Source organism: Phyllobates terribilis, unplaced genomic scaffold (genome assembly GCF_046119375.1).
Source record: "Phyllobates terribilis strain yellow unplaced genomic scaffold, ASM4611937v1 Scaffold_4__5_contigs__length_816908805, whole genome shotgun sequence".
Taxonomy (NCBI): Eukaryota; Metazoa; Chordata; class Amphibia; order Anura; family Dendrobatidae; genus Phyllobates; species Phyllobates terribilis.
In genome coordinates, this window is record NW_027362764.1 from 162,650,555 (window position 1) to 162,676,408 (window position 25,854).

At 43.3% G+C, this 25,854-nt stretch overlaps 1 protein-coding gene across 4 annotated transcripts in view; it reads right to left on the reverse strand.

The window, feature by feature from the left end:
* The window catches only part of OSBPL3 (oxysterol binding protein like 3), a 186,645-nt gene extending 161,993 nt beyond the window's left edge, over positions 1-24,652 (reverse strand). For 2 of the 4 annotated variants that reach the window (XM_073677876.1, XM_073677873.1), the window contains exon 1: positions 24,431-24,652. The gene's annotated coding sequence lies outside the window, so the exon portion shown is untranslated. The remainder of the gene's footprint in view (positions 1-24,430) is intronic. The other 2 variants (XM_073677877.1, XM_073677872.1) reach the window with 1 other exon arrangement.
* Positions 24,653-25,854: the final 1,202 nt, after the last annotated feature.

A 25,854-nucleotide genomic window follows, 5' to 3' on the forward strand; every position in this document is an offset into this window, starting at 1 on the left:
CTCGTGCGACAGAGCTAAACATGGAAGCGGCCATTTCCACAATTGCAGACGTGACTGGTCTGTGAATTGCCACGTAGTTATAGTTATAACTGCAATTAAACTGTCAGTAAAGATTCCTGCAAAAAATTGTAAGCGGAGACATGATGTGACAGCATCGGTCTGACACAGGGTCACCGTATCTCGGATATTTAAAAAAAAAAAAAAATTAAAAAGTTGTGGCGATATTGTATTAGGCAGTTCTCCCTCCCATGGAGAGTTACCCAGCTGTGGCCTTTAGCCTATCTGACAACTTCAAAGTCTGATATTTTAATTCGGACACATTGTTAAATTGGCTATAAACAGGGGATGTGCAGAGACAACGCCTGGAGTGATGCAAGGGAGACAGACGCGTAGTACAAAGTCTCCACAGATGTAACCTCCGCTGAGAGGATGCCAAGACACAGAAATATCAGGTCACCAGCAAGAAGGGCGCAATAGCTTGTTTATGAGGATACAAAGTCCAGCGGGAGCCAAATTGTCACATACCATTATCTGCTGGTTTTGCTTATATTATCTATATCCTCTTAGATGGTGTAACAGCAGAAAATGGATTCTCTGGCCCAATATATTTAAAGATGATCCATCATTAATTAAGGTCATCAATATCGGTAGTGATCTGATTCCCATAACCTTAACCCATCAGCAGATTGGGCAAAAGATACACAATGTACATGGAAACTATTGTTTGCCAATTCCTCTTAGAAGCCCCGTTCCTGGGGTCATCCCAGCGGCCAGCCTCCGAGCAATCAGGAAGTTAACCCCTACCCTATAGGTAGGGTAGACCTTCCAATCTTGGTACAAAACCTTTACTAAGGGAATCTGTTAGTAGGATGAACCCTCTGTGGACATGTAAGTCATAAGAGGCTGAATAAAATGATACCTTGATATCTGATCAAATGTTTTATTCCAGAGAAATCCATGTAAATGAGCTGTTCCAGGCTATGGGCCGAACAATGATCTGAATGAGAATCGGCCTCCAGAGAATGTTTTAAATGAAAGATGAGACATGGTCTCTGCTCTCCTGATCTGACTGCAGAGCTGTGTGTGATTATAACTAACACATCAGCATGTGTTCAGCTTCTATCTCTCAGACAGATAGTATTGCAACACAGCAGAGCTGTGAGAGCTGTAGAAAATGTGTTTGTAAGAAGACAAAGTTCAGTTCTACTGTTTTGTGTTAGTAACATGGTTACGCCCCTTTCATTTAAAATAAACTCTGGAGGTGAAGTCTCATACAGATCAGTGTCTGGTTGAAAGATCTTAACAGCTCATTTACATATTAAGAAAAATGTGGATGTCTCTGAAATAAGACATCGGATCACAGATTGCACCAAATGCCCTGATTTAAGGGCATGAAAATTGCAAAATTTTCGCCAAATTTCCGATTTTTTCACAAATAAATGCAAGTGATATCGAAGAAATTTTACCACTATCATGAAGTACAAGATGTCATGAAAAAAAACAATCTCAGAATCAGGGGATCTGTTGAAGCGTTCCAGAGTAATTATTTCATAAAGTGACAGTGGTCAGAATTGTAAAAATTGGCCTGGTCATTAACGTGCAAACCACCCTCGGGGGTAAAGGGGTTAAACTCATCCAATTGTGGAACTTATTATTATTCCAAGACCTATTGATTAAAATGAACTTTTGTTTGTGGGAAAACCCCTTTAAGAAGGGATACTAGTGATGGTTTCTCAAGTACTCGAATGTGAGGAAATACTATTATGAAAAGACAAAATTACCCTGATATATATTTTCAGAAAGACAAGTACATTTGTAAAAAAAAAATATTTTGCAAAAGTAAAGAGCAGACAAAGTGGCTTGCATTGAATAAATGAGTGAATTAGGAGTGCACTCCTCTGCAAAAATAAAAAAAAACCAAAAAACCAAAAAAAACACAAACCTACATACAAATGACCTGTACAAAAAGAACGGAGCGCAGTTTATCCGTATCTGTGGTGATATTCACAACAAGAATTCAACCTCATGCTAAAAGGTTTCCTAATCTAACCAATGTGAAAGGTTTCAATTATAGTACTAAAATTAACACTACAGAACACATGCCACAAAGAATGAGGAATATTCTGCTCGCTTCAGAGCTGAGAACTAATTTTTTTTTCATACTTTAAGAGCTTTGGCTCAGTCGCATTAAAAGTTATGTTCACAGAAGTTTTTCCTTTTAATGTGGAAAATTCCAATGTGGTTTGAAAGGAAAAAAAAAAACAACAAAAAAAAAAACTTGAGATCTTCTTGCGAGAATTTTATTCTTAATGATTTTTTTATTTTTTTTATTTGAGGTTTTCCACTTTTTATCTTTGTGCAGATTGCACGTTCTGCATTAAAGCAAAGTTTTATTGTGCCACAGTTTTTAAGACCTCAAAATTAATATTTCAAGTGCTTTCGGATTTAGATTTCAGCGGATCCACTTAAAATTCTGCATAAAAAAACCTCTATGAGAATATACTGTGAGGCTATCAATAGGATATTTACTAAGAGCAGCTATTAGATGGTCTAGAACAAACAGCTTTGTAAGTGCCTTGGCCAGTTTCCCTATACAATTTACTGTACCTCTTATCCAATCAGTGAGATTATAAACTGATCTGACCACAGGAACATCTTCCATATCGAGGGATAATAAATGCATCAATGGACGATGTATTCTGACAATAAGCTATTGTTATGTTATCAACCAGGTAAAAATGTTATATAATAACTGGTGACAGGAAGCTTGCTGTTTGCAGTACAATTGATACCATTTACAGTCATCGGCTACATTCAAATCCCTTAAAGGGAATGTGTCACCCCCCTGGGCGATATCAGACCGTTAATATGGGCATACAGGTGATGGAAATGTAAATCTATACTTACCCGTATGTCCATATTAGAGGTCTTGTGGCTGTGAAATTGCTTTTTATAAAATCCTTTTTCCTAGGCCTGGCGTCCGGGGGAGGGGGGGGGGCAAGAAATGCCAGCCTATATACTTAATTTAAATATTTCGCCCCTCCCCTGCACGTCATTTCTATCACCTGTATGCCCATATTAGCAGTCTGATAACTCCCAGGGGGTATGACAGATTCCCTTTAAAGGAATTCTGTCAGCAGGTTTTGCTACGTAATCTGCGAGCACCCTGATGTAGGGACAGAGACCTTGATTTCACCGATTTGTGACTTACTTGGCTGTGTTTGTCTGTTTCAATAAAATCAGTATTTTAAATCAACAGGTGATTATGAATGCAGGACAAGCTGTCTTGTGCCTCCTGGTCCAACCCCTCACCCACCAATGATTAGCAGCTTTCTAGCAATATACACTGTACACAGAAAGCTGCTAATCAGTGTTTTGGGTGAGGTTATACATAGCTCAGCATTCAGAGCTCTGCAGAAAAATCTGTGATACTATCACAACTACTGCACCCAGTAAACTAAGTGATACATCACTGGAATCAAAGTCTATTCCCTTACACCATCAGATCACATAGCAAAAACCTGCTGACTGATTCCCTAGAAGATCTGATGAGGACTTTAGGATATCATGAATCTTTAAAAATAAACACCACATATCAACCTCAAGGGGTTCTACTCACCCATGCACACTTCCCTCCTTTAGTAGATGGTGCCCAAGTCAACCATTACGTACATAGTTACCAACAGTCCTTGTGACAATCTTTTTTTTATTTATTTTTTAAAAAAAAAGAGCACACAGCAAACACTTGTCAGTTTTATTTATTTATTAATACGGGCTTTATCTATGTTTAATTCAATAAATAAATAAGCAATATTTAAGCATCATCCTCTCGTTGTTCCTGGTTATAGGTGCTGTCATATATGACGTTCTGATATTGACCAGTGTATGGACGTGTTGATTTGCTGCAAAATCTGGGCTGGACTTCTTTATTTACAGTATTTGACTGGCTTCAGGGTACAAGTCTGCAGTCATTCAATGCGACTGCAGACTTGTGAATCCTCATTACAATATTGCAAGTTATACAGCCACATCTCTACAAGAAATACAATAGAGTTCACACGTTTCAGTGGATATAAAAAGTCTACACATTAAAGGAGCTGCAGGAATTTCTGGCAAGTACTGGCTGTTTACTGTATGTGACAACAATCTCCCCTACTCTTCATATGTCTGGCCTGTGGGGAAGGGTGGCAAGACAGAAGTCTTTTCTTACAAAAAATATCAAAGGCGGCTATGTTTTGTCAAACTCTACATTAAAGTCTGCAAAAAGCATGTGGGAAAACGTGTAATGGATTTATGAGACCAAAGTTGAGCTTTTTGGCCATAATTCCAAAAGGTTGTTTGTTTGGCGCAAAGCTAACACTGCGCATCACTAAAAGAACATCATACTAACAGCAAAGCATGGTGGAGGCAGCATTAGGCTTTGAGACTACATTTCTGCAGCTACCACTGGGGCTTTCAGTCAAGGTGGAGGGAATTATGAACAGTTCCATATATCAGTCAATTTTGCATCAAAACCTTCAGGCCTGTGCTAAAAAGCTGAAGAAGAGAAATTTCACCTTTCAGCATGACAACGATCCTAAACATACTTCCAAATCAACAAAAGGATGGCTTTGCCAGAAGATCAATGTTTTAGAATGGTCCAGCCAGAGCCAAGGCCTAAAGCCAAATTAAAATCTATGGGTGATCTGAAGAGGGCGGTGTACACAGGAGATGGTCTCGCAATATGCCAGATTTTGAGCGCTGCTGCAACGAAAAGTGAGCAAAGATTGTCAATTGTAGATGTTCCTTGCGGATAGACTCTTACCTAAAAGAGTGAATGCTGTCATAAATTAAAAGGGTACTTTAACAAAGTATTAGTTTAGGTGTGTGCACAATATATAACAAAAAGTACGCACGTGTTCTATATTTTTCACAGAGAGAACACAAATATTATGGTGCTAATCACACGTCCGATTTTTTGTTTGCTTGGTTATTTTGCAGACCATGACAGTGTTTGATCGGTGTCATGGATCACAATTATCCACATTATGGCAACTGATCAATAGATTTGTCATTTGGATGTGACGCGCCCCCTGGGCCATGTAGGGCAGCGTTGCGCATGCGGGGAATACCCGGAGCCGGATCTGATAGGGGTAGTAGTCCTCGTGGCGGTGACCCGGTCCGTGCCCAGGGTGTCAAACCAAGTGGCAGAACTTAGAATAAGATGTTATAGAGTTCGACTACGCCACCCGTGGATTGCGGTCAGTGGGGACCGCCGCTGCACTGCCGACCGCTGAGGCTGATGTTATTTGTGCAGCTGAGAGTGGGATGACTCCCCACGGGAGGAGTATCGCCTCAGGGCAGCTATTGTGGAGATGATGATGGGAGTGATGGTGTGGGTGTCCCAGTACTGATGGTGCAGGTGCGGCGATGAAACACAGAGGCTTGAAGTGCAGTTTCCAAAGCTTTACTCACTGTAGGTTCAGATCACTTCGGCCAAGAGTGACCACCCGAGCCGTGCTGCGTTCACCAGGGGAGGGACTCGGTCAACTCCCAGGCAATTCCGGAGTGTGGTTCAGGGCTTCCCTCTCTTTCCTTTCTCTGGCCGTCCCCACCAGGGACCCACCTTTGTCCAGCTCCCTCGGGCCTTCTGGTGGCGAAACCTTTCCCGGTTTCCCTGACCCTATACGGTATGCCTTCCTGGTGGATATGGTGAGGGGTCGCGCCAAGACTTGACCACGACCTCCGGTTCCTGGCTAAGGATAATTGGCCTCCACCAGTTTGGGATCCGGTACCCTGTTCTGCCAACCCTTCACCCGTTATTCTGTGGGATCTTAGGGTTCCCTCTTTTCTTGCATCTCTGGGCCTTTCCTGGTGTTTCTTGCCTCCTTTCTCTTTCTGCTGTCTCAGGCCTCCACTCCAGGCCTGCCTCTGGAACTGGGCCCAGACTGAGCCACAGCTCCCTGTCAGCCCTCCCTGGCTGAGCTCCTCTCTGAACTGAACCGGACTGGACTGACCCTGTCCTAAGATGGTGCCCACCTTTTATACTCCCTTCTGACACCCGAGCCCAGGTGACCAGCACCCAATGGGCTCCTACCTATGCCCAGAGTCCCTCCCCTGTCTACTCCTACACCACTGGGATATTCCTCCCCCCTCCCCACTCCAGCCAGGGACAGACGCTGTCGTACCTGCACATCTATCTGGTGGGAGTACCGTTGATCTGTCCCCCGGAAATGGGGTGAGTGTGGTGCATGCAGCCTACTGAGCCCCGGTCCACACTCCATCCTTACCCGGGAGTGGAATATCACACCTCTGGTTCGAGGTGCAATACCCCTGTAGCAGCCGAGTCCTCGGGGTGCTACAGATGCACTAGTCACTTTTCTACAAGCACTTTATTAAAATGACCATATCTTTTTTGGCAATGTCTAAATTAACTATATCTTTATAATCAGGCGCTTTCTTTTCTGGTGATGTCGCTTTTTCACCTTGTAACCAGTTTTTAATCATGATTTGCCTTAATAAACTGATAGATGTCCTGTACATATTTTTGTATTATCAGGTATTTTTTTTGCAGATTGTATGGATAGTACGCTGTTATGGAAGCAGAAAAATCTTAGTAACTTACTGGTAACAGGATTTACAGAGCCCATGACAGCACCACGGAGAGAGGGTTTCCTATCAAGGACAGGAAACCTTCTGAATAAAAGGGCGGTACCTCTCCTCTGCATCAGTTGGGTTTCAGAGCACAAGAGGACCTCCAGACAGTTATTTGTACAACCAACACCAAACAAACATCATTATTCCTAATTATACACCCAAATTTAAGCAGTGCACACAGTGATAAAAGGGAGGAAGTATAAAAGGTGCTGTCATGGGCTCTGTAATTTCCCATTACTGGTAAGTAACTAAGATTTTTTCTCCCTTTCTCCCATGACAGGACCACATGAGATATTTATATAGAACAAACACCTTAGGGAGGGATCACCACTTCAAACACCTTTCTCCCAAAGGATAGCTCACTAGAGGAAGACAGATCAAGTCGGTATTGTTTATAGAAGTTGGAAGGAGAGGACCATGTTGCCGCCACCTTAAGTATCCGGTCGATAGACACTTCCACCTTCTCTGCTCAGGAGGTCACTTGTCCCTTGTAGAATGAGCCTTTAAGATCTCTGGAGTTGACATTACTAGAGGAGTAGGCTAACCCAATGACCTCCCTGATCCATCTAGCTAGGATTCCCCTTGTCACCTTGAGGCCTTTCCTAACCCCCTAGAAGGAAACAAACAATGCCTCACTCTTCCTCCACTGTTTCGTCACAGCCAAGTACTCAACTAGAACCAGTCTAACGTCTAGGGTGTGAAGTCTCCGCTCCTTTGCATTTTTAGGATTACTAAAAAAGGTGGGGAGAACAATTTCCTGGCTACTGTGGAACTTTATGGCCACTTTCGGAAGATAGAATTGTCTTAAGACCAGATCCAGCCTATCTTCAGCAATCCGCTTAAACAGATGGTTAACAATACCTGTACGTCACTGACTCAACGGGCTGAAGTTAGAGCCACCAATATCACATTTTTTAAGGTGAGAGTCTTGACTGGCAATCCTTCTAGTGGTTCAAAGGGGGCCTTAGTTAATGTCTCTAGGACCAGATTTAAATTCCCAGGGAGGTATTCTTAGGCCAGGTACTGGCCTGGATCTTTGATATGACTTGATGAATCTAAATCCACCTATCAGCCGCCAGATTATAGTTACCGTATTTTTCGGACTACAAGGCTATGTTCTCACATGTTGTGTTTTTCAGCTGCAGATTTTTATGCAAATTTTCAGCTGCGTCATGCAGTACCAGCAAAGTCTATGAGAAACCAGAATTCTCTGTACACATGTTGTTTGTTGTTGCATATTTTGTGCCTTGTTTGGGTTTTTGGATAATGGAGCAAGTCACTTCTTTCAGCATTTTTTCACCCAAAGGAAGTAATGGGTGGTGAAAAAAAAAACGCACCAAAATTTGCATCAGCATTTTTTCAGCGTTTTTGATGGCAAAATAGAATGGGGTTCATTTTTTCACAGGACTTTATGCACATGCATAAATAAATAAAGAAGGACAATGAAAAAAAACACACAAAAACGCAACAAAACCTGTGTTTTTGACGCAGCTGATTTCCTGCCAGAGACTGGGTTGTGCTGCAGATTTGTGACGCTGAAAAACCCAACATGTGTGAACACAGCCCTAGATGCACCGGACCATAAGAAGCACCTAGGTTTTAGAGGAGGAAAATAGAAAAAAAATGTAAGCAAAAAACGTGGTCATGATGGACTGTAAGGCTATGTTCACACATCATGGTTTCTTTTGCGTCACATATCTACAGCAAAAACAGATCTCTCAAGGGAGGTTTGCTGCAGATTTTTCTTGCAGTTTTGGTGTGTTTTTTCAGCGGTTTTTTTTTCACTATCCTTCTGCCTCTTTTTATGCATGTACATAAAGTTCTGTGAAAAAAAAAAACATTCTATTTTGGGTTCAAAAACGCTGAAACAAATTTTGATGCGTTTTTGGTGCGGTTTTTTTTTTTTTTCACCACCCATTACTTCCTATGGGTGAAAAAACGCTGAAAGAAGTGACGTGCTCTATTTTCCAAAAAAACATGCAAGGAACAAAAAAAAAAAAAAACATGATGTGTGAACTAAGAATTCTGGAATCTCAGACTTTGCTGTAGAAAATTTGCATAAAAAAAACATGATGTGTGAACATAACCTTAAGGGGGAGGGGGTCTGCTGCTGACACTGTTATAGAGGTAATGTCCCCCATCCTAGTATGCAGGTCCCCCGTCCTCTCCCCTCCTCCTGGCATGCAGGGCCCCCCTCCTCTCCCCTCCTCCTGGCATGCAGGGCCCCCCTCCTCTCCCCTCCTCCTGGCATGCAGGGCCCCCCTCCTCCTGGCATGCAGGGCCCCCCTCCTCCTGGCATGCAGGGCCCCCCCTCCTCTCCCCTCCTCCTGGCATGCAGGGCCCCCCCTCCTCTCCCCTCCTCCTGGCATGCAGGGCCCCCCTCCTCACCCCTCCTCCTGGCATGCAGGGCCCCCCTCCTCACCCCTCATCCTGGTATGCATGGCACCCCCTCATCCTGGTATGCATGGCACCCCCTCATCCTGGTATGCATGGCACCCCCTCATCCCTCATCCTGGTATGCATAGCACCCCCTCATCCCTCATCCTGGTATGCATAGCACCCCCTCATCCTGGTATACATGGCACCTCCATCCCCATTACGCTGCACAAAAAAAATAATCAATTCTACTCACCTTCCCTCCTTCTGCTCCAGCGCTGCGTCCTGCTCTGCTGCCAGCACTGATCTCACCATGTGTGCCGTGCATGACGTCACTGTCATGCGCCCTCACACGGTGAGATGATCTGCCGGAATAGTCACTCCTCCCCACACCCGGACTATGGACGTGGGGAGCAGTGACTATTCACTCTCCTTAATAGAGCACACAATGTAGCCGCAGCCGTAGCTCCTGCTGTGGCTCAGTGGTCACCAGTGCCCATTATTAAAGAGCATGAATATTCACTACTCTCCACTCCCATGGGAATGGATTGCAGTGAATATTCATGGTCTTTAATAACGGGCACACGTGACCGCTGGAACAGGGATGAATTCTCATCGCCACTCACTAAAAGAAAACAAGGTGCCACAGCCGCGCTATTAAGGAAAATGAATATTCACTGGTCCCCACGCCCATGGGCATGGGGAGCAGTGAATATTCATTTTCTTTAGCAGGGGCACAGTGTGGGCTGCAGCAGGCGGCTCCTCCGCCGCTGCCCCCACATCCACCACCATCCATAGCATATATATCTAGCACTTACAGACTATAAGACACCCCCCCCCCACACTTTCCTCCAAAATTTTGAAGGAAAAAAAGTGCGTCTTATAGTCCGAAAAATACGGCATATAAGGCCTCTAAGGCCGACACCAGCAACTTGAGAGTACTAGTAGATAGGCCCATCTCCATACCTTTCTGGAGAAATCCTAATATGGCATTAATTGGTATTTTACCTTCCAAGGTTTGTCCCAAACTAGACAAGAACCTTGCCCAGGTTCTACCATATATCTTAGTTGTTACTGGTTTTCTGCTTTTAAGGAGAGTAGAGACTAGGTTCAGGAAAAAACCCTTTCTGAATCAATAATGCTCTTTCAAACTCCAGGCTGTCAAATGAAGGCCCGAATTCTGCAGATGGAAAATTGGACCCTGATTGAGGAGATCAGGAACATCTGGGAGGATCCAAGTATCCGATATGGACATCAACCTTATCCATGAGAACCATGGTCTCTTGGGCCAGAATGGAGCAATCATAATGAACCACACTTGTTCCTCCCCAAGTTTCCTCAACACTGCAGGAATCAACATCAATGGGGGAAAGGCATAGGCCAGGTCAAAGTCACAAGGAATCTTCAGAGCATCCACTGCGTGAGGTTTCTCTCTTGGATCTAGAGAGCAGAATCTTTCTATCTTCCTGTTTTGTTTGTTTGCAAACAGGTTTATATCTGTGGATCGTTGGGGGCCAGCCAATCTGTTGGAATATTGTTTGATTCAGTTCTCATTCCCCTTGTCTTCGTTGGTTCCGGTGGTAGGTTTGGTGACTGCTGCTCACACTAAGGACTTGATCTTTTCTTCCGGCAGTAGACAGGTCTGATCTTTTCAAGTTCAAAATAAGACCTAAGAAAGATTGAACCCTCTGTGGCTCTAGTTTCGATTTCTCTAGGTCTAGAAGCCAACCCAGTCTGGCTAGGCTGGTCCTGACTTCTATCAGTTGACAACTGCAGTGCTCTATTGACCTGCCGACCACTAGAAAATCATTCAAGTATGGGATTATTAGGCTGTTTGCCCACTATGCTTTTTTAAGCATTTCCACAGAGGCAATTCCGCTGCAGAAACGCTTAAAAAACGCTTGGTAGAAGGTCTGCCATGTGCCCCAATGATAATCCGCATGTGCTGTGCACATACTGTGGAAATTTCCGCTGCGGATTATCATTGCAGAAAAATTGTTTTCGCCGCCATTGACTTGCATTGGACCGCATGTCATCCGCATCACTGTATCTGTACATGCGGATAACATGCAGTTCAATGTGCAGATGGTACCCGGGTTTGGAGAAGAGGAGACTCTCTTCCAGACCCGGGTACCATAGTACCTGTAAAAAAAAGAATAAAATAAAAAATACGTCGACGGTCGCGTGACCAGTCACATGATTAAATGACATCATGGCAGGTCCTTTTATTCTACCTCGAGCTGCCGGCAAGCCAAGACAAGGACACCGGGCCATCAGAAGCTAAGTATAATATTTTATTTTTACCATTCTTTTGGTCACACTATATAAATCCATGCCATTTGCATGGATTTATATAGTGTGACCAAGTTGTCAAGCACTTTCCAAGTGATGCTAAAATCGCTTGGAAAGCGCTTGACAACCCGCACGTGGAAATGCATGTGAAAAACGATTCACTTCCGCTTGTCCCTGGCAGGAAAAACGCATGTAAAATCCGCATGCGTTTTTTCTGCCAGGGAGATGCAGAAACGCTCAGGGAAAATCCAGAGCATCTGCATCGTGGGCACATAGCCTTAGGGTATTTTGTTCCCAGAGATGTGCTGTGACTTCCAGTATAATTTTTGGAAACATGCTCGGAGCCATGGACAGGCCAAAGGGTAGAGCTCTGAACTGGAAGTGTTTGACCTGCTTGTTCACATATTAACACAAATTTTTTTACCAGGATGTATTGTAATAACCCAGTAAAACAGGAAGTAACAAAATAATTTTAAAATAAATATTTTATTATAGACATATTAAAATCAAGAATAAAACCGTAAAAAGAAAGGTACCAATCATAGGGAGACAGGAGAAGAAATATTAAAGTCTTTAGAAAAGTATGCATAAATTGCTGGTTGATTGTTAATACATACACCCAGCTTAAATAGTCTTATATCAAACTTGTTGTACCATTAATAAAGTACCCATAATAAATTAGAAGGGTGTATATTTTAAATTTTTTGTTATATATATCAACACGGAGTATCAGAAATGAGTTATTATGCCACACATTAGACAGAATCAACAGAGCAGCAGTGCTGTAACATACTGGTGCTCTCGTGCACAAAGGCACATAGATCAGCACAATTCATTAATTACATGACCAGCACCTGCTGCCAAAGTGATCATTCCAGTGCACATAGAAACATATAGATCTCTCACTGCCGATAATAACTGATACTGAGTGGATACAATCATCACATAAGCATATACCAACAATAAAATGTATAGTGCTATTTCATACCAATATAGACGCTCCTGCTTCCTGCCCCGACGCGCACGTTTCGCATTAGCTTCTTGGCCTCTCGAAGAAGCTAATGCGAAACGTGCGCGTCGGGGCAGGAAGCAGGAGCGTCTATATTGGTATGAAATAGCACTATACATTTTATTGTTGGTATATGCTTATGTGATGATTGTATCCACTCAGTATCAGTTATTATCGGCAGTGAGAGATCTATATGTTTCTATGTGCACTGGAATGATCACTTTGGCAGCAGGTGCTGGTCATGTAATTAATGAATTGTGCTGATCTATGTGCCTTTGTGCACGAGAGCACCAGTATGTTACAGCACTGCTGCTCTGTTGATTCTGTCTAATGTGTGGCATAATAACTCATTTCTGATACTCCGTGTTGATATATATAACAAAAAATTTAAAATATACACCCTTCTAATTTATTATGGGTACTTTATTAATGGTACAACAAGTTTGATATAAGACTATTTAAGCTGGGTGTATGTATTAACAATCAACCAGCAATTTATGCATACTTTTCTAAAGACTTTAATATTTCTTCTCCTGTCTCCCTATGATTGGTACCTTTCTTTTTACGGTTTTATTCTTGATTTTAATATGTCTATAATAAAATATTTATTTTAAAATTATTTTGTTACTTCCTGTTTTACTGGGTTATTACAATACATCCTGGTAAAAAAATTCATGTTAATAATTGATGTTTTGGAAGTATTATTGGTTTACCAATTATTTGGACACTTTTTGTGAAATCTGCTTGTTCACATGCAAGGCCACCCTCAAAAACTTCTGATCTTCCACATGGATTGAGACGTGGTAATGAGCGTGCTAGACTTGAAAGACGTTTATGTAGCACCCTGGGAACAGCATCTTTATGGCCGATTTTATAGACTCCATCTTGAAGGTCCTGTAGATTAGGAATCTGTTCAACCCCTTCAGGTTCACTATAGTCCTGAAGGTGCCATCCATTTTTTTTTTTTTTTTTATTAGAAATAGGGGGACTAAAATCCCTTCCCTTGCTCTGCCACTGGTACTTCCGTCAGGACTTGCTTCTGCACCAGGTTCAAAACTTCAGTCTCCAGAGCTAATTGTTCCCTGGAACCCTGGAAGATGATACTCTGAAGGTGTGTCGGGGGAACAGATCTGAATTCCAGCCTGAATCCTGACTGTAGTATCCTGAGGATCCAGGCACTGGATGATATCCTTTCCCAGGCAGGAAGGAAGTGGGACAGCCTTCCTCCTACCTGGGAAAACCCGTCACTGGGAAGACTTTCTTGGCTCCGAGGAAGGGCCTCCAAATGTGAAACCTCTATTTTTTGGTTTTCTCTCCTTCCATCATTGACAATAAATATGCTACTGCAGTGGCTGCTGCTGCTCTTCTTGCATATCCAGGCTTAGAAAGAGAGGAAAGCTAGAGCCATCTGCATTCTGGTGGTCATACTTCCATTATATACATGAGGGACCATCCACAGCCACACCTCCAGTCTTCCAAACCCTCCCCCGGACATATCCTTAGGATTTCTGGATCAGACTTTTGTTCCCCGACACGCTCTGTGCAGGAAGCCATAAGATGAGCCCTGCGCACATGCAGACCCGGAATTTCACTGCCGTAACCTGCTTTCTGGCGCAATTGTCATCAGGGCACGCCGATTACATCATCAGCGCGTGCAAGACCCAGGCGGCCATGTCTCCAGCATGCTCGACACCAGGCATGTCAATCCTGAGTGCTCCAGCATGAGAAGACCCAGGTAAGCGTGTCGGCTGAAGACATTTTAGCAAAGAGGTCTCCACCTGCACGCGACCGCACACCACCAACCTCCTAGCTGGCGGTGATGCTCCCAGATCCGCCAGTGTCCCGGACCTCAGCAGACACTAGCCAGACCTTGATGAGTCTTTAGTACCGTCCTTCGCTTTCTTTTCCAGACCTTGAGGGAACCTAAACTGATGCGGAGGAGAGGTACCACCCTTTTATTCAGAGTAGGTTTCCTGTCCTTAATGGCTGGATACCCTCTCTCAGATGGTGCTGTCATGGGGGTTAGGAGAAAATTATTGATTCACTAATAATCATAAAACAGGAGTAAAAGTGATCTGATTATTGTTCGAACCGTTTCCAGTCACCACTTGCTTGTACTGTAAAGGATGACTCAGGAGGAGAAACTGTGGAGCAATCATGAGATGAAGTTCTACAATCCAGGAAATAGAAGTGGAGACAGTAAGAAATTTGGAATGTTTGCAATGTTAAAATTGCAGGAAGGCCACATTTTCCATTATTATTTCAGTGAGTGCATGTAAATATATGCAAAGCTAAGCAGGTGAAAACAGATGTGCACATTGAATGGGGCAGGACCAGACAAACCAAAAGCACCTGAAAACCTGATGCTGGTGCCCAACTTTTAAGATTGGGCAATAAGGACATTAGCATAAAGCAACTATTAAAAAAAATCAAATTGGAACCTCAAATAGTCTTCAGTCAACTAAGATTTGTTTACTTCTGGTATGAAATAAATGGAATAGTAGGTATTATGTATTAAAGGGGGTTTTCAAATTTCAGGAAAGGGATCCCAAACACTCATAAACACCTAAAATAAAAAAACAGATCAGGTACTTATGCTCCCTGTGTTCAGTGCCGGCCTCTCGCCATTGTTCAGAGGTCTTAGTATTCTGGTTGCGGCGGTGACATCACATTGACAATGCGCATCAGTATAGCCAGTCACTGAACTCAGCAGCTAAGCAGATGTGGACGGCACGAGCTGCTGAGCTCAGTGATTAGCTACAGCGGTGATGCGGGTTGTTACTTTAGGTATATTTGAGTGTTTCGTGTCCATTTTCCTGAAAGGGGAAAACCCCTTGGAAAAGCAAAGGCTATACAAGCAGGAAAAACTGAAAGCCATGATGCCACAATAAGTCTACGCTTACATCTGCGGTGGAAGCTTTATTTAGAGCCTCGGTCATAGATTCCACACAACAGAAACCATAATGGAATCCAAAGGTTCCAATCGTTCATGTGTTTTTAATGGGGTCAGGGGAGTAAGCCGCTGCCAGACAGGTATAGTGGCAGCTTATCAACTAGACCAACAAAAGGATCAGCAGCTGAAATGTAACATACCCAATCCTGCTCTCCCCCAACATCAACTCGTGGGGGAAAATTGTGAAGACTCGTACACAGTAGGTCCAATTTACACATCCATAAAACACGGACCGTGCTCGGATTGCAGTACACGGCCTGACCATCTGGTGTCCTGCCCTGAGCTCACTGCCCCACAGGGATATATATGTAACTTATCTCAGGTCCAGGGACTCGCCAGTCGGACGTGTGAATTCAACCTTAGATGATTGGCAGCTTGGAGAGACTTTTCTTTCAAGCGTGCAATGACCTTTATTTTGTAACCATAAAATGTATGTATTTTTGCTTTGTTGACCTCAATATACCACAGTTTTTAATAAGTCACAATATGAAACAATAATCGCACTCAAAGTTTAAAAAAAAAAAAAAGAAAAGCCCAATAATGTTAATGTTTCAATCTTGCCCCGATAAACAAAAATTATGGAGTATTTTTTCTCTTAAACCTGTTCCAATTCTTCTGTTATTCATCCTGGAAAAGTATGTGCAAGTTGACACTGTGATCAGAGTTTGATCAAAGCATTATATACACATTTGAGCCGATGCTCTGGGATGAGAGAATCTACGTTCGTCTGCACCTGCCCTAAGGACTTATTCACACATCCGTATAGAGGCCGTACTTTCTGGTCTGTATTACGGCAGTTAGGCCAGAAATTGTGACTGTAACAAATACCAAGAATTGCAGACGCTATACGGTCATGTGAATAACCCCTGAAACTATCAGCAAATTTAACAGGGGGACAGAGCACAGGGACGCACACCATCCACAAAATGGAGATTCACACCTTGCTTTTAATTTGCACATAAGTTTCCAGGAGGTAACGAGTGACGGTGCAATGCAGATGTCTAATGAAAGATGCTCTAAAATTATATCATGGCGAATACTAGCATTTACTAAAAAGACAAGTTGTGGATAAACTGCTAACAAGTATCCCTAGGTTTGTACATGCTTTTCTTTCAGAGGGTTTGGCTTTACTCTCACATACGCCCAGACATGTCTGACCCGGGCACCAATCACCTGACAATGTTGTGATCATATATATTTTGTGACTCAGACAATGAGGTTAGTGACTCAGCTTGTTCACTAAGTCACTGTCATAGCAAACTGAGAAAACAGTGACCTGGAAATGCTCCTCGCTCGCGTACACTCATAAATATTACATCTAGTTTCCATCTACTAAGTGCTCACTAACCAATTACCTATTCAGCGAGCTGTGGGAGAGGGGTTATCACGGCTTCTTGGAAATTATTTACTTGGAGGGAAAAAAAAAAAAAGTACATTTAGTAGCAAGTGTCACCCTCAATATTAACAAAGAAGAGCCACAGAAGCAGAGAAACAAGTGACGGTAAAATATTCATGATGGGAACATGGCTCCAGCTGTGACAAAACGTTCTACACTAACAATTCTCACTCAGGTTACCATTGTAGTTACCTATACTACTGGTGGATTATTGAGAAGGCGTGAGACCAGTTAAAGGAGAACTCTGGGGGACGTGAAGTCTCCAATAGAAAGGAAGACAAAGATCAGCTTTCAATAAATGTTCCCATTGAGGCCACGTGCACACGGTGAGTATTTGGGGAGTTTTTTACCTCAGTATTTGTAAGCAAAAAACCAGGAGTGGAGCAACCAGAGGAAAAGTGTAATAGAAACAAGTCACCACTTCTGGATTTATCACAGGGATGTGGAGTCAGTAAGCCAAAGCTCCGAGGCCAGCTCCGAGGCCAGCTCCGAGGCCAGCTCCGAGGCCAGCTCCGAGGCCAGCTCCGAGGCCAGCTCCGAGGCCAGCTCCGAGGCCAGCTCCGAGGCCAGCTCCGAGGCCAGCTCAGAGGCCAGCTCAGAGGCCAGCTCCGAGGCCAGCTCAGAGGCCAGCTCAGAGGCCAGCTCAGAGGCCAGCTCAGAGGCCAGCTCAGAGGCCAGCTCAGAGGCCAGCTCAGAGGCCAGCTCAGAGGCCAGCTCAGAGGCCAGCTCAGAGGCCAGCTCAGAGGCCAGCTCAGAGGCCAGCTCAGAGGCCAGCTCAGAGGCCAGCTCCCTCATACAAGGCTCATGTTTAAGTGATAAATTTACTGTAGCGCAGATTCATCTCAGCTAAAAGTCTAGACCCTTAGATCAGGAATAGGACAGACATTTATAGGACATTTCATAACTTTCCCAAATTCTTATGGAAATATATTCCCCACAAACTGCATTGAACTACTGTACCCAATTTATTATATATTTTAGGAGTTGGAGTTGGTCCATTTTATACTGACTCCGATTCTGACTCCGCAGCCCTGATTTATCACCCGCTCCTGATTTTGACTAACAAATACCGAGGTAAAAATCTCACCAAATACTCAATGTGTGCACGTGGCCTTAGGAAAAGCATTCTAAACTGTTAAACTGGCAATTTGTGGTAAAGTGTGTGTAGTTCCTGGCAGGGTGGCACCCTACCGCAACACTCAAGCCCAGCCTTTATGGCCAATTAAAAAAAAAGTCCTAAAGTTGCAAATATGTGGCTAGAAAAATAGCTCACCACATGTCCTCCTTGCTCTTTGAGCCCACCTTAAAAGTTGCTATGGTGCTCCTCACGTCCACATTATGAAGTTCCAATGATGACATCCCGTCAAAAGGTGGCTCCCTGCTCCTTTCCTACGATACCTGGCAGCCATGCACATGTTCTAGGTGGCACTTGTACATACGAAAATAAATGGTGCCAGGAGAACGCTTTAAACGACTTTGTCTACTTTGGACACTCCCTACTTGTAAGAAGAGTCCCCTGACAATAGTCTTATCACAAAGTGTCCTCCTTTTCGTACTCCCACTGATCAGCTGTAATGTGTAAGAATAAGGAACCCTGGCAATAAGGCTATACAGTGACATAGTGTCCAACACCTGTCAATGTGGATAAGTTGTGGGATGTGACTGCAATGTAAGTGTCCAAAAATCAAAAACTTCAGAGTTTTTGATTAAATGTTTGGGCCACTTGACATTTTTATAAACTTCAACATAAGTCTCACGCAACAGATCCTTTTTTGCATTCTGGCTGCCATATGGTGGTTTCGGTTTTTTTACATCTATATCGTTGCTCTAAAATAGTCATGCACGGCATCAGGTAACGCACAAATATTTGGTGTTCTGCAACCAGTCTGATACTCGATGTGACTAAAGTTCATGAAAAGCCCTAGGCTTAGGGTGCATTTTTCCGGTCATATTATTGTATTTGGTCTGTGTGTAAACAGGCTATTAAACCACCGCCGATCAGTAAAAGTTTATCGAATCATTTTTGTGCCGCCGGTCAGTCCGTGTATTTCCCCACATAGATTTTTTATACAAATAAAAATATACAGTACCTATTGATGTCTTTCCCGCTCCAGCACCACCTCCATGCTGACACAGCTGTAGCAGGAAAGTCATGTCTACAATAAGTGTCCAATGCAGTTAATCACTGAGCTCAGCAGTGATGCAGGCGTACACGGCACGAGAACGCTGAGTTCAGTGTTTGTCTGCAGCAGTCACGTGTTACAGACGTGATGTCACCACTGCAGGATTGTCAGCAGACATTCAGGGAGCAGAAGAGGTGACAGAGGCTTCAATAGGCAAGTATTGATTAGTTTGCCATTTTAAAACATAAGCAGCGATCTCTCCATTTTCCTACAAAACTGAACAACCCCTTTAAGGCAGGGCTCACATTAGCATACAACATCTCTTCTGCAAGCGTGAGCTGATTGTCATTCTACTGTGATCTGATCCTCTTGCATGCTAGAACCGGATCACAGGTGAGAAGATGAAGGAGAGATTAATCTCTCCATCTTCTCCATTGCCGGTCTCGGCATATACAGGTTTACATACCCCAGCAGAATTTTTCCTTTCTTGGCCTTGTTTCAGAGAATATGAATGATAACAAAAAAAAACGTTTTCTCCACTCATGGTTATTGGTTGGGTGAAGCCATTTATTGTCAAACTACTGTGTTTTCTCTTTTTAAATCTTAATGACAACCAAAAACATCCAAATGTCCCTGATCAAAAGTTCACATACCCTGGTGTTTTTGGCCTGATAACATGCACAGAATTTGACACAAATGGGTTTGAATGGCTACTAAATGTAACATCCTCACCTGTGACCTGTTTGCTTGTAATCAGTGTGTGTGCATAAAAGCTGAGCGAGTTTCTGGGATCCAGACAGACTCTTGCATCTTTCATCCAGCCACTGTTTGTGGATTGTGAGTCATGGGGAAAGCAAAAGAATTGTCAACGGATCTACGGGAAAAGGTTGTTGAACTGTATAACACAGGAAAGGGATACAAAAAGATATCCAAGGAATTGATAATGCCAGTCAGCAGCATTCAAACTGTGATTAACAAATGGAAAATCAAGGGCTCTGTAAAAACCAAACCACGGTCAGGTAGACCAACAAAAATTTCGGCCACAACGGCCAGGAAAATTGTTCGTGATGCAAAGAAAAACCCACAAATAACATCAGCTGAAATTCAGGACTCTCTGAAAACTAGCGGTGTGACTGATTCAAGATGCACAATAAGGAGGCACTTGAAGAAAAATGGGCTGCATGGTCGAGTCGCCAGAAGAAAGCCATTACTGCGCAAATGCCACAAAGTATCTCTCCTACCATACGCCAAACAGCACAGAGACAAGCCTCAAAACTTCTGGTACAAGGTAATTTGGAGTGATGAGACCAAAATTGAACTTTTTGGCCACAAACATAAACGTTACATTTGGAGAGAGGTCAACAAGGCCTATGATGAAAAGTACAGTAAAGCACGGAGGTGGATCACTGATGTTTTGGGGATGTGTGAGCTACAAAGGCACAATAAACTTGGTAAAAGTTGAAGGAAAGATGAATGCAGCACGTTATCAGCAAATACTGGAGGCAAATTTGCACTCATCAGCCCGGAAGCTGAGCATGGGACGTACTTGGACGTTCCAACATGACAATGATCCAAAACACAAGGCCAAGTCGATCTGTCATTGGCTACAGCAGAACAAAGTGAAGGTTCTGGAGTGGCCATCTCAGTCCCCTGACCTCAATATCATTGAGCCACTCTGGGGAGATCTCAAGCGCGCAGTTCATGCTAGACAGCCCAGGAATTTACAGGAACTGGAAGCTTTTTGCCAAGAAGAATGGGCAGCTTTACCATCTGAGAAAATAACGAACCTCATCTACAACTATCACAAAAAAACTTCAAGCTGTCATTGATGTTAGAGGGGGCAATACACGTTATTAAGAACTGGGTTATGTGAACTTTTGATAAGGGTCATTTGGATGTTTTTGGTTGTCATTAAGATTTAAAAAGAGAAAACACAGTAGTTTGACAATAAATGGCTTCACCCAACCAATAACCATGAGTGGAGAAAAAGTTTTTTTTGTTATCATTCATATTCTCTGAAACAAGGCTAAGAAAGGAAAAATTCTGACGGGGTATGTAAACTTTTGAGCACAACTGCATGTATGTATATCACACATACGTACATACGTCTTGGTGATTCGGACCACAGTGTATAGAATAGTGCAATCATCTATACGGCAAAACTCAACTCCAGAAGAGGATCGCAGCCATCACAGTCCCCCTTTCATACTTTTAAGACCTTTTAAAGAGCCTCTTTAGGCAATGCCATGGGCAGTGTCTGTATGGCAGCACTAGGAGTCCCAACGGGGTCATATTTCAGAATCATTTGCACACCATGTTCTGGCATAAGTGATTTCCGTGGGGTGCTGTATCCATTATGGAAGAAATGCATGATGTGTTGAAGGATGCCACAATTTTAAAATCAAAAATGCACAAAAAGTAACAGTATGATCCTACAGATTTCTAAAAATGTCCCATTACAGATCCATAATACATTCAGATTCTAACTCTACCATGTACATAAATTGTATTTTTTTTCAGCGGAGTCAAATATATCACATCTGTCATCCATAAGAAGCTCAGTAAATGTTGCAACACAAATGCCTTTTTTATGTGTTGTGTTATACACTAGCAGTTTATTTAATCTGCAATGGGACGTGCATTTCTTTTTTTTTTTCTTTTTTGAGGGAGGTTTTGCATCCTTAAAGGGGTTATCCCCCTTTTGAAAAACCTTGGTCCCAAAGTGCAGTTTGTTATTTAAAAAAAAAAAAATTATTAAGCCTCGCTTTACTCATCATCCCCAGGTCCAGTGCTGAGTATCTGCCATGTGTGAGGTATTGGCTGCAGCACTGATGCCGTGTCGACAGTGCAGCAGCCAAACAGTAATCTCAGTGGCTCTTACTGTTTAGACAGAATGACTCACTCGGAGCCGCTGAGATCACCGATTGGCTGCGGTGCAGCCAACATGATAGTGCTGTAGCTAATCCCAGACACTGGAGAGCAGAGGTAGAGACTTAGTGCTGGACCTGGGAAAGGTGAGTAAAGTGCATTTTTTTTGTTTTTTAAAAAAAAAAAAAAAAACTGTGCCTGGGGTCTAAGATTTCTTGAAAAGAGGATGAAGTCCCAAACCAATCTGCAATAAATAATCAAACTACCCAGGACATAAATAAAATCGCTTTTTTTTTTTTTTTTTTTACTAAGGCCTCTAAATATTAGAATTTTAATTAAAAGAAAATAAAGTGGTATAATAAAAGTGACTGTAGTTTTAAAGGTTGTAGTCTAATTTAGATAAGTGTCCTAAGTATGGGAGATACCAGAGCAGCAAATCCCCGATGACTCCGTGAAAGGTGAAAGCTAGAAGGTAGAAAACTGCTAAATAAATAAAAAAAAAATCAGGATACAAGTCATATAAAGCCCAGAAATAGTGTCACTCCTTATGTGCTCACACAGGACAGAGTATTCTGAAAATTCACCTGAACCTTGGGAGCCATATCCTAATGATCCGGGACGGTCCAACTGATCATATCATATGTTCTCACCTATCTGAAGGTGCGAGGACCAAGAGTGACCTACCCAGCAGTTTCTCCAAAGGAGTCTACACTACTATTCATTCAATTTGGCATATGATAGTCCAGAAATGCAACTACCACTGAGAAGATACAGCCAAACGTGGTGTTCTCCTGTTTGTTTGTTTTTTGTTTTTTTTTAAAGAGGATCAGTCACTTGTCATAAAAATGTTAATAAGTAGTAGTAGATTCTGCTGTTCTTCTAAATCTGCACTTCTCAGTTCTAGACACACGGCCCTCTCTTTCCTGAATGTAAATTTAGCATTTTTAGGCAACGGGGTGTGGTCAAGAAAACACCCATAAAGAGAATCTGCGTGCCACGCCCACTTAGCTTAAAAAATGTATGTATGTATGTATGTGTATATATATATATATATATTTATTTACATAGGAAAATTTACAACGGTTTTCCGCTACTTTATTTTTTTTTTTTTTACTTTTCTTAACTCTACATATGGCCTTCGTGTAATAAAAAATAGATAGCAGTATAAACCCACCCTTTACAGTCGCTGCTTCTCCTCCGTCCTGCTAGCTATGTCTGCCGTTAGTCTTCTCTCCTATTCCATCAGGGTTGGCACTTGATGACAGCTGTGGTTGCATGTGAACCACGACAGGAGAAAAGTAGATAACACCAGTGGGTGTCATAGTCAGCAAGACAGGTGAGTGTCGAGGGATCAGAAGCTGAGGATGCGCAATTTATTTTTACCAAAGTGGGGCCACATGTCAAGTTAAAGAAAGGGGCATAAAATCCCTTTAAAAAGGCACTTAAATCTGAGAATTAAAAAAAAAACAGAATTTGGGGACAATTCCTGGGGAGTATGGGGATGAAGCCGACCCTAGGGGGTAAAGCATTGCTCCTAGCCCAGGCAACAATGGTATGGACAAGGCATTTAATGGTGACAATGACAGCAGATGTCAGTTAGTTATCACTACAGATCATTCATTTTGCCAGGATATTAGCGGCTGGTGCTGAGAACATTTATGACAGCCATCCCAGTCTGTACAGCGCTCCCAGCAGCCTCTCACTTCCCAGTAGGAGACTATATTCCCTTGTGCTGATGTAGGAAATACGACAAAGACGTAGTGTGCAGCAGCGATCCTGAGCCAGCCAAGCATTTCCTCTGAGATAGCTTAAGATTTACCGGCAAGAAAAGCTCCGGCAGAACCGACCGCACTTATATCCCCAGTGCATCGTGGCCAAAAATAAACCCAGAGGGTCTCCTGAAGTCACTGGCTGCTTATGTGACTGGACCATTACCTTCTATGGAAGATCAGGACTGGCCCTGAAAATGTTTTTTATTGTCATTAACTAGTGGAGTACCAGGTCAACAAAAAAAATATCTCAGTCCAGGTTGAATTTCTGCAGTACAGTAAGACAAAACCTAATTCACATGGTGCGGCAAAATCAGCGTAGATGTTAGCGCCGGCTGCGCAAATCTGTCCGATCTACTGTACTGTGAGCGTCAAGCTTCAGTGATAATCCACATGTCCATTCAGAAGTATCTGCCTTCAGATCACGAGCGCGCTATTATATGCGCCATTTATCTACTGAAGCCTCAAAAGGATTTAAATGTACAATTCTGATGTCAATCCGCTTCAAAATCCACATCAAATACTGATTCAAATACTCTGATGAAGCAGATCTGCATCAAAGCCCATTTAAATAAAAGCTATGTGTGAACATAGCCCTAGTCGCCACTCATCAAGCACAAATGAGAACGGGGATTGCCCCTTTTAGTAGACTGAGCATTTTCAGGGTATAACGGGGGTCATTCAATAGATCTGTCACATCTGTTTACTCCTTGGCAAAGCTGTGCCCCTCACACAGACCCCACAAGAAGGACCCATAAGGCATTAATAGTGTAAGGATTTTGCTATATTGGTGGTCACAGGGGGGGGGGGGAGAATGGGGCAAAGTGATGGGTCCCCAGGAGCTGTATAGTCATCATCAGTGTCAGTGATGGGAGCTCTACTCCATAACTTCTCCAAGCAAAGCACTAACGTACAGGTACGGCCACATCCCCCCGGGAGCGTGACCCCTGCTGCCGTCCTCAGGAGCCCCGCTCTGTCTAGCCCCATGTAAAGTAATGAGCGTCTTACCTGTCTGGACTGGAGCTCATGTAAGCTGCTTTTTCCGGTTGCTGAGTTACAGCAGATAAAGGCACCGGGGCTGTACAGACGGGACAGGCGGCGCCGGGAGCTGTCACCGGGCAGCGCGCAGCTCCAGCACTCCGTGCGCACAGTCCCCGCTCCGCCGCACATTGAACTTCTCCCCGTACACCCAGGTTCGCGCTGAGGCTCCTCCCCCTTCTGAGTGCTGAGTCCGGAGCTGCCACAAGGGGGCGTGGTATTGTAGAAATGACTGACAGGAGCATGGTGGACACGCCCATTTTCGAAACGTCACGTTGCTCTCTGCGGGTGGCGGCGGCCAGGTGCAGGGGGCACTACCTGGGATTGTCCAGTGTGCGGCGTGATGAGATGATAAATGTCATAGAGCACATAACACGGGGGCTTAAAGGGGTTGTCTGCTGTTAACTACTGTTCTCCCCTGACTGTAGTTTGCTAGAAAACAACAGCTGTGCTCACCTTCCCAGCGACCACCAGCGAGTCTCCACTGCTAACCAAATGTACTTAATTATTCTCCTGGTGGTATGCGCTCCCGAAACACAGTAGGTAGGATGCGAAGATATATTAAATAACCAAATTTTATTAGCTTACAACGCGCTTTGACTCTATATGAGCCTTCTTCAGGTATTACATATCATAAACAGGACAGTTTTGTTCACTTCAGAAAAGAAAGACGATGCTGAACAGAGGCCAGACAGAGTCCAGAGTAACTCTGCTGCCTCATTATAGTGAATAGATCTCTGGCGGTTTCATCTGAATCGTGTCACCTGGAGATTTAGATGGAAACCCCGATGTAAGTGCTCAGTGTGCAGGATAAACGTGATCCAAAATGTTATGTAAAATGTTCTCAAAGCTTCAACTGAATCCACAAAAAAGTAAGTCCCCAATCAGGTCCGTCATCTGTTAACTGAAATATAGCAGCTTCCACGTTACTGGTAGTACAAAGGCTCTGGAAAAGCTAAATGACTCATAGCCCTCCAAAAGAAATTCAACAAATTCTGCACTCCCAAATCCAAATGCCCCCTCCCTTCTGAGCTCCAGTCTGTGCCTAAACCGCAGTTAACATTCACATGTTTGGCATTTCTGTAGCGATGAGACCCCATCTAATTTACGTGTGCATGTCTCCAGAAGCATGAGCTGGGCATAACATACTGGTCAGTACAACGTACTGGTCACTACAATGTTTTGGTCACTACAACAGCAGTTTGCAATTGTCACTTAAGCCCCCGTCTCACATAGCGAGATCGCTAGCGAGATCGCTGCTGTGTCACGGTTTTGGTGACGCAACAGCGACCTCACCAGCGATGTCGCTATGTGTGACACTTTGCAGCGATCAAGCCCCTGCTGTGAGGTCGCTGATCACTGCAGAATGTCCTGGACCTTTTTTTGGTCGTTGC